Source organism: Centruroides sculpturatus, unplaced genomic scaffold, assembly GCF_000671375.1.
Source record: "Centruroides sculpturatus isolate CEXI.00-Female unplaced genomic scaffold, Cexi_2.0 scaffold321, whole genome shotgun sequence".
Lineage (NCBI taxonomy): Eukaryota > Metazoa > Arthropoda > Arachnida > Scorpiones > Buthidae > Centruroides > Centruroides sculpturatus.
The window spans coordinates 250,630-264,539 of NW_019384452.1; the positions used below are offsets into that span (position 1 = coordinate 250,630).

Genomic DNA, 13,910 nt, shown 5'->3' on the forward strand with positions numbered 1-13,910 from the left:
TTATTATTATTATTATTATTTTGACAGGTAAAATTTTCTTAAATTTATAATTATCACGTTTAAAATTAGAATCTTCTCATCTTTTTATCCGCATCAAATTTCTTTAAATTACATTTTAAAATGGAAAAAAAATATATAAACGAATCTATTTAATATATAAAAGTATAAAAAATATAAACTTAAACATATATTTTTTCCGTAGTAAACACTGTTAGAAATTTAGTTTTGAGCTATAAAGATGTTAACTTAAAAATTTATATAGCAAAAATTTCTTATAAATAATTCATTTTATTATTAAAATGATTATTTTTCTTAAAGTTTTAGTGATTTTAAATTAAAGCTATTTGTTTTATTTGTTTCGGTGCTCCACTCCGCATCGCATCGGTTACTGTTTAATTTTTAAAAGGACACATTTCTCTTTTCAATAATAAAGAAACACACAAAAAAAATAGCATCTTCAATTTTCTTACTCAATAAAACAAAAAATTTCTTAGAATAAAAAGAGTAGCCACAGATACAATTTTTAAAATTATATATTATGTAACAATGTAAATTTGACAAGATAATCTGTATAAAAAATTATATTTTAAATATTTGAAAGATAGAAAAATTATATATATATATAATTTAAACTATATCGTGTATATCTCACTTACAAAACAAAAAGAATTGATTTTGTTGAGAAAACACGAATGCCAAAATATATTAAATTTGAGATAAGACATTTAGATATTCTCCAATGTAAATACAATTAATCAAGTAAATGAATTCTTACACGTTATGATAAGGTCGTGTGTTCAATTAAGTGTATAAAAATTAACATTTTTTTTTAATAGTGATTAACTTAAAAAATATAAAATATAATTTTTGTTTTTCATATTAAATCAAAATTAATTTATTATAAATGTATTCTTTATCAATACAAAGAGATTGATGAAGATCGTTGAAGAGCTTCAATGACCTTTATTTTTTTCATAAACCGATGAGAAGATTGATGAAGATATTCGATCAATCTTCTCATCAGTTTATCAAATATTTTAATTTGGTTTTTAATTTAGAAACATTAAAAATTATTGAAATTGTATGTACTTAAGAGCATTAAGAAGAAGATCAAAGCTTGTGGAAGTAACAGTTGTATATATTCAATGTGAAACTTTGTTTATTATGATATTCAATATATATATATATATTATATAAGAACCATTTGTGAGCTACGAAAGAATGTCTAGAACGTGAAATAAATCCAAATTTGTTTCTGACAACATTTGAAATATGAGCTTACTCGTCTAAAGTATAGGTGGAGAATAAATGGGGATTTTGGATCCATTATAAGACATTGCAGAAGAGATCCATTGCAAGCACTATAGATAGATTAATGGTCAATTGTACCCATGAATTTTAATAGTCGAAAATCTAAAAAGAGTTATAGAACCATCTTAGAAATAATGTTGCCCTTAAACTAAATACAATCTCCTATTGTAAAAAACTTAAGATTTCTTTTTGTTTATTAAAATTAAATTATTATACGTTTAAATAATTTTATGATAATTTAATTTAATTAGCATAGTTTAATAAATTAAGAAAATTACTGAATCAACTGGCAACAATTTAATTTAAATAAAATTATTTATTTTAATTACTTGCCCTGTTTGATTGCTTGTTTAATTAGAAATTCGCGTTAGGATTGCTAAAGGGGCTATTTTTAAATAAATATTTCATTTTTATTGATATTAATTCTTTTATTACACTATATTGATATCGATTTTTTAATGTTCGTTAATGGTTTTACATTATTAATTCCTATGTCCATTGTTGTGCTAATTTTAATTCTATAATGCCCATTACTGGCTTTATAATTTTCCAACGTTTATTGTTAACGTTTTTAATTATTTTATGTTAGTTTTTTTCTAACATTTTTTACTACTATAATTTTAATTCTTTAATTCACACTATTGGGTTAAGTTTAATACTTGAACGTCCATTTATGAGTTAATTTTGATTCTTCAATTTGTTGATAATTTTCTAACGTTTTCTATTTGTATTTTTAGTTCTTTTACATCACTTATAAATGCTATTGTTAATTCTTACAACGTTATTTAATAGTGTAATTTTGATTCTTCAAACTCCATTATTAAGTTTATTTGCATTCTTCTGCTCTATTATTGGGCTAATTTTAAAATTTTCAATATATATCATTGGGTTCGTTTTAATTTTTCAATTTTCATTTTGAATTATTTTTAATTTTTGGATTCATTGTGTTCTTCTATCATCAAAGTTCTATTATTGAATGTATTATTAAGTTTAATAATGAAGCCCATTAATAATGGACATTAACAATAAAGAATTAAATTAATATATAATTAAAATTATTTTTAAATAAAATATATTTCAAATAAAAGTTAATTTAAATAATGTGTATTTAAAATTCAATGTGAGAAGCGCTTTATTAAATTTTTATAGGATATAAATTAAAAATTTATTGTAAATTCAGTCTATAATAACATTTATATGTATAAAAAAATTTTTCAACAGGATATTTTATGAAAGGTTCACTTAATGAAGAATTATTTTTGGAATAAATGTTAATCTTCTGTGAAACATGATCTAGAATCCAAGTAAGAAAAATGATGAGACGGAGCACCCTGCTGTGGTGAACATTATTGATAAAATAATACGCACTTACTACACTCTTGCTTCATTAGCTTCTTAGCTACTGACTTATATCGTTATTTAAGGATACTAGGAGATTTCTGAATAGTTCTACTACTAATACTATACTATATTAGGGAATAGAAATTCATTACTAACTCTACAACATTACTATGATGTAGTAGATTTATAATGCAATATTGTAGTAAATTTATTTAAATAAAACTTTTAAGATAAAATAAATAAATAAAATACTCCTAGAAACATAAATTCTCTTTTTCATATATTATTAAATCAATTGTAAATGATACAGGGTTTTCAAAATCTCATATAACTCACGGAAAATAAGATTAATCACTTAGTGCTCGTAGTCTCGATATTTTTGATGTTCAAAGACTAATAACCTCCATATCATATAATTTGAACCCCTTGAATTTTTGGGTGGTTAATTAAAGAGTTGTGCTTATAACAATCATCTTCACTCACTCACTCATTCTCCCAACTTTGGGCGAATATTCAAAGTATCATGAATAACCTATCCATAGAAACCTTACAGAAGGTTACTCGCAACATGATCAAATGCGTTTGGCCAAGGTGATGATCATGTTCAGCATTTAATGTAAAAATAAACGATCACCCATAGGTTGCCTAGCTCTTTGAAGATTATGAATTAACAACGATTGGTTATTTACTATATTATCTAAGAGGCGATTGGTTCTATTTTGAATTATTCTGACAGATAGTTATGTTTCGTTGAGCTTTTCTAACGTCAATTGGTTTAACCGCTAAAAGAAAAGAAGAAAAAGCAGAAAAACGACAGTTGGTTATATATTGGATTATCTATACCATCATTGGTTAGTTTTGAATTATTTTGTCGACTATTGGTTATATATTGGATTATCTAAATGGCGATTGGTCAGAATTTGAATTGTTCATACTACAATTACTTATATTTTATTGAGCATTTATGACGACAATTGGTTATGTATTGGATTACTTTTATGACTATTGGTTAATTTTGAATTATTTTAACGACTTTTTGGATATTTATTGGTTCTTCTAAACGAAAATCTATTACATTTCGAATCGTACTAAAGCTATGTTATGTCAAGGTTAGTTTCTTAAACGGCTAAGTCCATTTGTAAATAAATATTAGCTAAGCTTACGCACTTTTCTACTTTTTTAATTGTGATTGTTATAAATTTCTAAACTAGTCACAAAACAGAAAGAAGGGATGAAAATTGAAGCCTACATTCACAGCCATTATATTTCATACCTACAATAAATGGAGTTGGACAATTTTGAAATTATACGCCTCAAACATTAGATTATCTAAAAAGTTAACAAAGTTTAGTTATGAATTAGATTATTTAAATGGTTATTAGTTATATTGGCGATGGAGTTTTTTTAATTGATCTACAATTGGTCACATTTTGAAAGTGTCTAAACGGCAATTGATAGATGAAATAAAATCGGGCGTGAATGTATTTATTCCTCTCAATTTTATTTTAACCAATCGTTATCAACGATGCAACATTATTTTCTATCAGTTCGTTTATAAGATGTCAATTTCATAAATTATTTTTTAAATAAATTGTTTTATTCTTAATATCTTTCATATATTGCAGAGGACGAACTATGTTTATTCGAACTTTATCTTAATTCTACACAATACATTTCCCAAAATTATTATATGTAATCTATGGATTTATTGTCAATTGATATACAGTGTAATAATTTATAATTCATTGCTGATATATAATTTAAGTTTAAATGCTTAGATTATACACAAAATGTCGATTGGAGTAATAATTTTATTTTGTAATAATTGTAATTGAAACAATAACCACTTACAAAGTATTTTACATAATTCATAGCAGGAAGATTTTTTTTTAAATTTATTACTCTCATTCTCCAAAATTATTTTTAAACATTTTATTTTTACTAAATACTAAATGTCTTACAGCTATTTTCATCATTTTTCTTATGTAATATGTTCATAACTTATAGAATGAGGTCAAAAGTCAACTTTTGTAGTATAATTTAATTAGCAACCATTATAACTGTCACAAAACATCGAGTAGCTGCTTTGTTATCCTATATTTTCTTTTCCCTTTTTTTTCTAAGTTTGCTGATATGTCAGATGTAAGTGAAGAACATTTTATATAAACTCTTATATTACACCTCAAGATATTGAGTACATTCTTTTCCAGGAATACCTGTCGATATTTTTCCAAGAATCTTCTATAATAAATTATCATCACGACTATTTATAAGATATATTGTCTACACCGTTTGTGTTTTACGAAAATAGGATTCATCGATTATGTGGACTCCGAGTGATGTGAAAATGACCACCATTTGGAGTTGAATAGAGTGCTTCACTCGACTATCAATATTCCAATTGATAGTATCACAATACCTCTTTCTCTTCAGAGAAGGGTAGATAAAGTAGAAATGAGATATAAAACTTAAAAGAACTGTTGGTTGACGTACATACAAGCAATTAATTTTACGATTGTTTGAGTCATTTCAAGGTTCACGTTTTTATTATTATACTTCGTATTCGAGAAAAAAAAGTCCAAACAATTAATTACCTATCAAAGAAAATTATCCATTATCATGATAGAACATCTTATGGTAGATTTATTACGTAGCAGCTCTATAGTTATCGCCATTTTTTCCAACACACGATTGGATTAGTTCTCTTTTCCTTCCATCGATTTGTTGCACATCTGGGCCGTGTTGTGATTGAGTTTCCTTATTTATCCATCGGGAAATGTAGCATCTATATATCATTCCGTATTCTCACAGCCGCATCTTTCTCTATAAGTGTATTCAGTTAATTTATGTATAAGAGAGCGAATAATTAACTTTAATAGGATTGTAGAAAATTAAACAATATTAAATCCCTTAAGATTATATTAAACTTTTATCTACAAATACATTTAAACTTAAGATTTATTTACATTTTTATATTGTTAATTCAATATCATAGTCATTGCAATGGTATTGTCGGCAATATTTACTATAGCATTTTTGTAATTAAAACTGTTATTTTAAAGTAATTAACTTTATTTTATAGTAAAATAACTTAAAATTTATATTAATTTATTAGGATATTTTTTATAACATTTAAATTGATTAAATTTATCATTAATTTTTTTTTTCTCAGGTGGCCAAACTTCAGCATAAAAGCGACACCAGGCGACAAACAAAAACAATTAAAAAAAATGGATCCAACTACATATTTGTACAGAATTTTAGAACAAAATGGAAGTAAAAAGAAATTCTTTTGGTTTTTTGGGGGTTTTTTTTGAAAATATAAACTATCGCCATTGGATAAAAGCCAACATCCATCATTCAAACTTAAAGGAAGAATTAGATACAGGATTTAAAAAATTAAGAAATTAAATATTAAAATCGTTTTAAAAATATACTTTTCAATATAAAAATTAAGAAAAAATTAAAATAAAATGGTAAAGCGAACAAATTAAAAAATATATATATATATGTATATGTTCTATATAAGTTATATACATGTAAAATATCATTAGACTTATATAAACTCGTGTTTATATTGGGTTTAAGATAATAAATCACTCGCCATCTGGAGAATGCACAAGTCTGAATAAAATAACTTTTAACAGGAAAAATACTCAACAGACTTATAAAAAAAAAAAAATTATATGTTTCACTCGTTTAATGGCGAGGGAAGATATGCATAATCTCTAGCAAACATTTATGTATAATGTTGAAGCATAAAAAAAAAATGATAACTTTATACAATTCGCTTTATCTATTTAGTTCATTTTATCTGATGTATATATACTGTATATGCTTAAAAACCGTTAAAATTTCATTATATAAATCATGTCATATATGTATATGTATATATACAAACAGACAAACGGACGTGCGTTTGTTAAATTTATATGCAAAGTTACCTATAGAAGAACAATTGCATTGTTCTGTATGCAAATTAGGTAAGTCTAGAATCAATTATAGGGGGGGTACGTTTTGTGTGATGTTCTTTTTTGTGTTTTTAAGACTATTTTTTTTTAAATTAAAATACACTTTTTTACTCTTTTCCTGATGTTTAAGTTACAAAAGTGTAAGTTTTATATTTAATTTATAATGCCAAAAGACATATCCGATACAAACACAACATTTTCCTCCCTATAATAGATAATGAAATCACTCTACTAAGCTCGAGACATTTCTAGCTATATAATTTAGAAGGCACGTCCTGTTGTCTGTTTGTTACTTATACAAGACATCATGACATACCAAAAAAATGAAGCATATCATAATAATTAAAACATTGTTGATTTTTAATTATCATATATAGCTGTGGATAATACGCACTTTGTGTAAAGTCCCCGTCTCCACATCCATATATCTTCCATGCATCGTATATCTCTGGTTGCCTACGTTTGTCGATAAAATCTGAATGGTTTCGGGATATATAATTGATATACTGCAGTTAGCAGGACGTCCGTGATTTCTTAACGTATAAACTCCCGCGGGAGAATATAAAACGGCATTACAAGCTGGAAAAAGTTTACTTATTTAATTTATTATTTTAATTTATAAATTGATTTAAAACTATTAATTAACTACATAAAACATAAATTTGATTAATTATATTCATATAAAAATCATTAGCGATAAAAAATATATGTATAGAAAATAAGATCAAAGGACAATTAGAGATTAAGAGTTCGAGTCAGGACNGGTGATGTAAAATGATAAAGTTAATTTCTTTCTTTATTTATTTAATTTATAAAAATTTGGATACCTTGACCCTGTAGGAAATGGGATATTTAAATATATCAGATAATTCTCCCACTGTACATAAGAAAAAAAATTATGGAGAGGGAGATTATTTTTCTGTCTTTATAACTGAACGGGTTTCATCTTAATTACCCCCATTAAAAACAACAACAGGCAACAACAACAACAACAACAACAAAATGAAAGCTTCATCTCTTATCCCTGTATTTCTCTTTATCATTCTGTATGGCATATACATACATATATATATAAATAAATATATGTACATAAAATATATATATGTATGTATTTGTATCCGTTGTGAGTAATTTCCAAAACACAAAAAAAAAAAAAACGCGCGCGTATATATACTGTGTATATGGTGTTTTTTTGTAAAATTAACAAATACCCAAATTGCAAAGTGTGGTACTTGGTGCTGCTCTAAATGGGCGACAATCAGGTTTCTAAAATAAAATTTTAAAAAATTAAAAAAATTACTAATCTCTCTTCTGTGTTTTTTATTTTATTTAAAAAATAATTCATATACAAAAATCTTTAATAAAGGCGCTCAAAAGGGATCCATATCTATAACAAGGGCGCACAAAAGAGGTTTTAATACACCAAAGGAGCTCAAAAGGAGGTGCTAACAGTCGTAGTTAAAAGGTCGCGAAAGCAGGGTTAATATTCATTAAAGGGACTCAAAGGGGTTATTAATATTCATATCTTTAAAGGCCTCAATGCAAGCTGGTATTTATAGCAAAGGCATATTTTTAAAGGCACTCAAAGGGGGAATGGCATTTGTAAGACACACAAAAAGAGTTAATGTTTGTAACTTCGCTTAAAATTAGTGTGGAATGATAAGTTAGTAAGACACTACTATAAATATATGTCTTTTTTAAAAAAAAGTTTAATTAATTTCGCTAATATTTAGTAACATTCTAGTGTAATTCTGTATATAAAAGTTACAGAAATTAATTTCAGCGACAATATTTTATTTTAATAATTACGTGTAAGTAACAGGAACACGAAAATAAAATTAAAAAAAAATTGGTAATATTTCGTGAATAAAATATGCTTAATTTATTATTATTATTGTTATATTTTTTTAAAGTTTTAATTAAACTTTGCAACATCAATGTAACATTCATAGTACTAAATTCATGTAACTGTTCATTACCGTGTTAAATGTCTTATGCCTTTGCTATACTAAATTTAATTTAATTTAATATATTTAAAAATTTATAAAATATATTTTTATTTATTAAAACACAAATTCAATAAAACAAAAAATTTATTTAAATTAAAATATACTTTTTAAACGTTTTATTTACGATATTATACTCGTAAAAAGTGTATTTTTAACTAGAAATTTTAATTTTACAACTCTCTAAATAAAATGAAATCTGTCTAAAGCGGACACTCTATAAAACGAAGCCATTTCCTTTTGTAAAAATACTATTATTATAAGATAAAAACCTGTTTAATAAATGACTTTTTAAACATAACCCTCTGTAACATGGAAATTTGGAAACGAGAATATTGGCCGATAAATCTTTTATCCTATTAAATTTTATGATAGAATTATAATGTATATAACACACATTATAATTATAAAATGTCCTAATTCAAAAAATATATAAGTTATACTGTAGATTATATAGTAATTTGCATTTTTCTACAACACTACACTACTCTATCTGAATTTATATTTTCAATTATATTTGTATAGAATTTTTATATCCAAAATGTCTGGATATTTTATTTAGAATATTATTTAGAATGTCAATGGAAATTGTCTAGAATTTCGTCAATTAAGTTAGGTTTTATCTAGAACGTCAGTGACACTTTATCTAGCATTTGATCAAGCATGCAAGAGACATTTTATCTACAATTTCATGTAGAATGTCAATTACATTTTATCTTGTCAGTTACTATATATTTTGTCAATTACTTAGAATTTAATCGCTAGAATTCTAGATAAAAAAGAAAAAAGTGTAACTTACATCTTAAATATAATATACGTTAACGTAAATTTAATTCTAGAATAAATATAACTGATAAAATACAACGAAGAATCGTATTTAAGAAATAATATTTGATCAAATATTTTGCAAATGAAGCATATATTTAAAAAAAAAAACTAACTAAAATATGCTTAATTACAAAATGTGTTATATATAACTGATACAAACTAAAATATCATTCAGTAAGTAGTAATTCTTTTTACATTTTATTTTATAGTTAAGTTAGAAAGAAAGACACACCACACTTATTTTTAAATGCTTACTAGTTAAATATTGACACACGCTCTTCATTCGCCCTAGTTTATTTAAGATATAGTGTAAACATCATCATTTTCCACCCTGTTCTACAATCAACAGTTCGTATAGAAAGTCCCATATCTAGAATTATTTTAGGATAAATACATAATGGATTTATTTATATAAATCTCAAAGAAAACAAGTCATTTTCTTCTCTTCTCTAAAAGAAAAAAGAAAAAATTATTCTCGATCGTTCAAACGATACACTTCTTAACCTCTTCCACCACTTCAATAGTAATCGGAAGAAGCGATAAGTTAACACAAAAACAAAGAAAGGTTTTCATTTATTACTGAATGGATGCCTTATTATTCTTAATACGTTCAATTTTAAAATGTTTTCTTGCCAAGTATACAAAATAACTTTTTATTTCGTCTTCCGTTGTAATATTTATAGACATAATTAATTTTTATCTGAACTTCCATTCATTGCTAAGTGCGAGAAGGGAGAGCAACTTAATTCTTTGAAAGATTAATAGTACATTCTTTACTCCCGGGATAATGGCTAGAGAATGGAAACCCTTGTTTTATATGTAGAGGAGGAAAAGAGAAATATTTCATTGATACAAATGGAAGAAAACCTATCCCAAATGTCAAAATGTATACGCCAGAGTAAAGGGCAACGACCTTGAGGCGCAAAATATCGGCTCTTATCCAATTAGGTTATTATTATCGTCACGAATTCTAGAATTTTTATCAAAGTCTCATTATGTGACGATTTTACGCCACTTAATGCTCATTTCCTTTAAATTTTAACTCAAATTCCATCAAGCGATAGTTTTTCAATAATTAAAATTTTTGAATTTGGAATTTATTTATATTTAGCCCATGCCTCGTATAAGGACGCATAAATTTAGTAATTTAAAGTAAAAATTTTAATCGAATCTTCATATCCTGTACATACAAAAGGTTGCATTTCTTAAGAATTTTAATGTTATAAAATTTTAAGCTAAATTGTGGATTTCAACTCCTTAAATTATTGCACAAATGACAATTTTTTAACTTCTCATCTCCACACGCTTAAGTTCTATCAAAGTCTCATTATGTAACGATTTTACGTTACTTAACGTTGAAAATTACGGGTTACACCCCTCATGAAAACACGAGCCCGAGGCTAAATTTAATCAATGTTAATATTGATACGAGTCGAGGGGTAGGCGAAGAACGAAAGAATAACATCTCTTAATGGTCTGAGTTGCTGCTTTCCCTAGTCTAGCAATGCTTACAGTAAGGCGTAATTGTTTGCAAGAGGGGCCTCACCGTCCAAGTTTTTAAGCTTCCCCATCTGGGAACTTCAGCTTTAGCTGGGTCATTTAATAGTTACGGTTCACGTCCTTAAATTCTAACCACAGACCTTTAGAATATAAGGGGGGAGTTTAAAATCCTTTCAGGTAAATTCATACCCCCGTTTCCAAGCTTAAAATTGTTTAAAAGTTTGAATTTATATCGTCATATCTCTTAAACAAAGAGGAAAATCTCATAAAGATAGTTAAAACAATACTAACATTGTTAACTAGAATAAAAATTGAGGGAGATAAAAACAATAGAAGTAATATAAAGTCGAACAAATTTAGGACGAATGATATATATTTTTATCCTATTGTAAAATATATTTAATAAAGAAAAAGCGTTACATATCAGCTATTTTCATTTAATTATTTAACATTGCCTGTCTAGTTTAGTTTTTTCCCCTCCCTCTCTCTCTCCTTTTTCTGGTAATGACAAGAGGTTGGGTGTAGTTTCAATATAAATGTCTGGCTGGGTAGCCATGTTAATTAGTGAGACAATTAATGTTTGTGGTGAATAACCTGTTAATTCTTTCAGGCCAGGATGTGTTTTGTGATAGAACTTCCTTACAAAAAAAGTTAAATATTTCCTTCCTCTGCTGTCACTTCCCATAAAATTACGACAATGAAAAAGTTTTCCTCCCCTCCCTCTCATAATCTCCCGATTTTTTCTGAATTGTTAGAGTAGGATCCAGTTTTGCTCTCTTAAATCATCACCTCGAGTATATTTTAATGCATTTATCCTATAAAATGACTCCTGGAAAAGTTCGGTGTTGATTTATCGACTTCTACTTTAAAAAACCCCAAAAAATGTGTGTACTTTTTTTTATCTCTTCCCTCTCACAATCTCGCCATTTTATTCGAACAGAATTATTTTCTTCTCTTAAATCATCATCTCAAGTATATTTTAATGTGTAAATTCGTTAAAAAGACTTGAATGTGTTCGGTTGTTGAATTATCGATTTATATTTTTTAAAAACGCGAACGTTTATGTACTTATTAAGCAATGTAAATTAAATTTTTGGTTATTTCAAGCGCACTTGTATAAAGTTTCAGTTCAAAGATGAGCATTACTCTAGTCCATAAGTTATGTAAAGTTGAAGCAAATATCAGATTTTTCTGCGATTTGACAATTTGCAGATTATACGAAACACTTGATATTAAAAGAGTAAAGTTCATCATAATTTTCAATTGACAGTTTTTAACTTGTAAGCATAATTATTTAATTAATTTATTAGATCTGTAATTCGATCTATGTCTGGAGAAATTTGAAAATTGCATTTTTTCGATTATAGTCAATTAATTTTTAAGAAAATTTTGGACTTCTAATTTTAAATACAAATAAATATGAACTGGAATAAAACGAAAATTAGATATAAATTTATTTAAAATTCTATACGAATTACTATCTCGTTCGGTGACTTGTCTATAGGCGTAATTCTATCTAATCGTATCTTTTGTATTGTTCTTTTCGGTGTCATTTATGATATTCTGATCAGATCCTATTGCATGGAGACCCAAAAGCAAGGTCGGATTTAAACATAAGTCATACAAACTAAAGCTAGTAGCATCATTTAAAGATATAAAAGGTTTTTGCTTCATCCCAAAAAATAAAGATTAATATGTATTATTTGTTAGAACAGAAAGGTCCTTCATATATTACAGGCTAGGATCTAATCTAAATCCGTTTCTGNCTCAGGAGTCCGCGATCTGTAGGTTAAGAAATTAAATTATAAAGGAATAAAACTAATATTTATAAGCGAGAAAAAAAAATCATAATAAATTTTAACATACGTACAATTAAGTTTGTTAATCGTATAAACTTTAAAAATACAAAAACAAAGAAAAAAATAGTAGAAAATTATGAATCACCCGAATAAAGTAACGATAATAAAGTAACGAAGCGAATGACGTTAAAGCATTACTCACAATATTTTTCCTATATTTCTTGGTGTGACGTTGTCTACGACTCGACAACACTACACTTCGAAAAAGACAGATGTGGACAGTTTGTCGGCGCCAAAAAATGTCTCTAGAAGCTAAAGTAAAAGGTCAAATAGTTACATAAGTTTTAAGCCTGTTATCAATTATATTATATATATATATACATTCAAGAATTGTATCAGAATTTAATTCTTGAATTCCATACTAAAAATGAACACTTACAAATTATCAGTAATGTTTGCTTTGTCGCTTTAACTTCCTGTATTAATTTGTCACAGTCATGTGCCACATCTAGTATAATTATTAGCTATCCAGCCATTAAGGGATATCACTCTTGGGAATGAATGGACATAACAAATAATCAAAAGACAGAAAATGTCCAAACGACAGCCTCCATTTATCATTCTACTAAAGATAAAAATATAAAGAAAAAATATGTCTTCTGTAAGTCTTTCGAATCAACAGTGATTTCTTTTCAATTTTACATCTTAGAAAAATAAAATCTACATTTTAATATTCCTATTATCCTGTAGAGTGGTATGGAAAAATTGATGAAATTTAGTAATCTAATAGGCTTTATATTAGGGTGAAATATATGAATTTTGTACATAATTTTTTCCATTGAATGTGCCTTAGATTTTTGTATAGATCTTTCAAATTAAACGTGAAAAACAGGTTTTAATTTTAATTAAAATACTGTCAAACCTCTAATAATGGTTAATTCTTCTAAACAGCGACCAAGTTTTCAAGTAAGTTTTATTATTATTATTATTGTTTTAACAAAAATATACAGTAAGGTAACCTCTGAATAATGGACACTTTCGAACGACCTTTATTTTTTATGTTCTCCTTCAGTGACCTTTGTTTACAGGTTTCACGTGTTAATTTTTTGGAAACATTTTTCAAAAAAAAGAACAGAAAACATGAAAAATTCACA

At 26.4% G+C, this 13,910-nt stretch overlaps 1 protein-coding gene across 1 annotated transcript in view; it reads left to right on the plus strand.

The window, feature by feature from the left end:
* Nucleotides 1-6,929, plus strand: part of LOC111620580 — a 60,435-nt gene extending 53,506 nt beyond the window's left edge. The window contains exon 2 of the mRNA XM_023362530.1: nucleotides 5,825-6,929. The gene's annotated coding sequence lies outside the window, so the exon portion shown is untranslated. The remainder of the gene's footprint in view (nucleotides 1-5,824) is intronic.
* The last annotated feature ends 6,981 nt before the right edge of the window (nucleotides 6,930-13,910 follow it).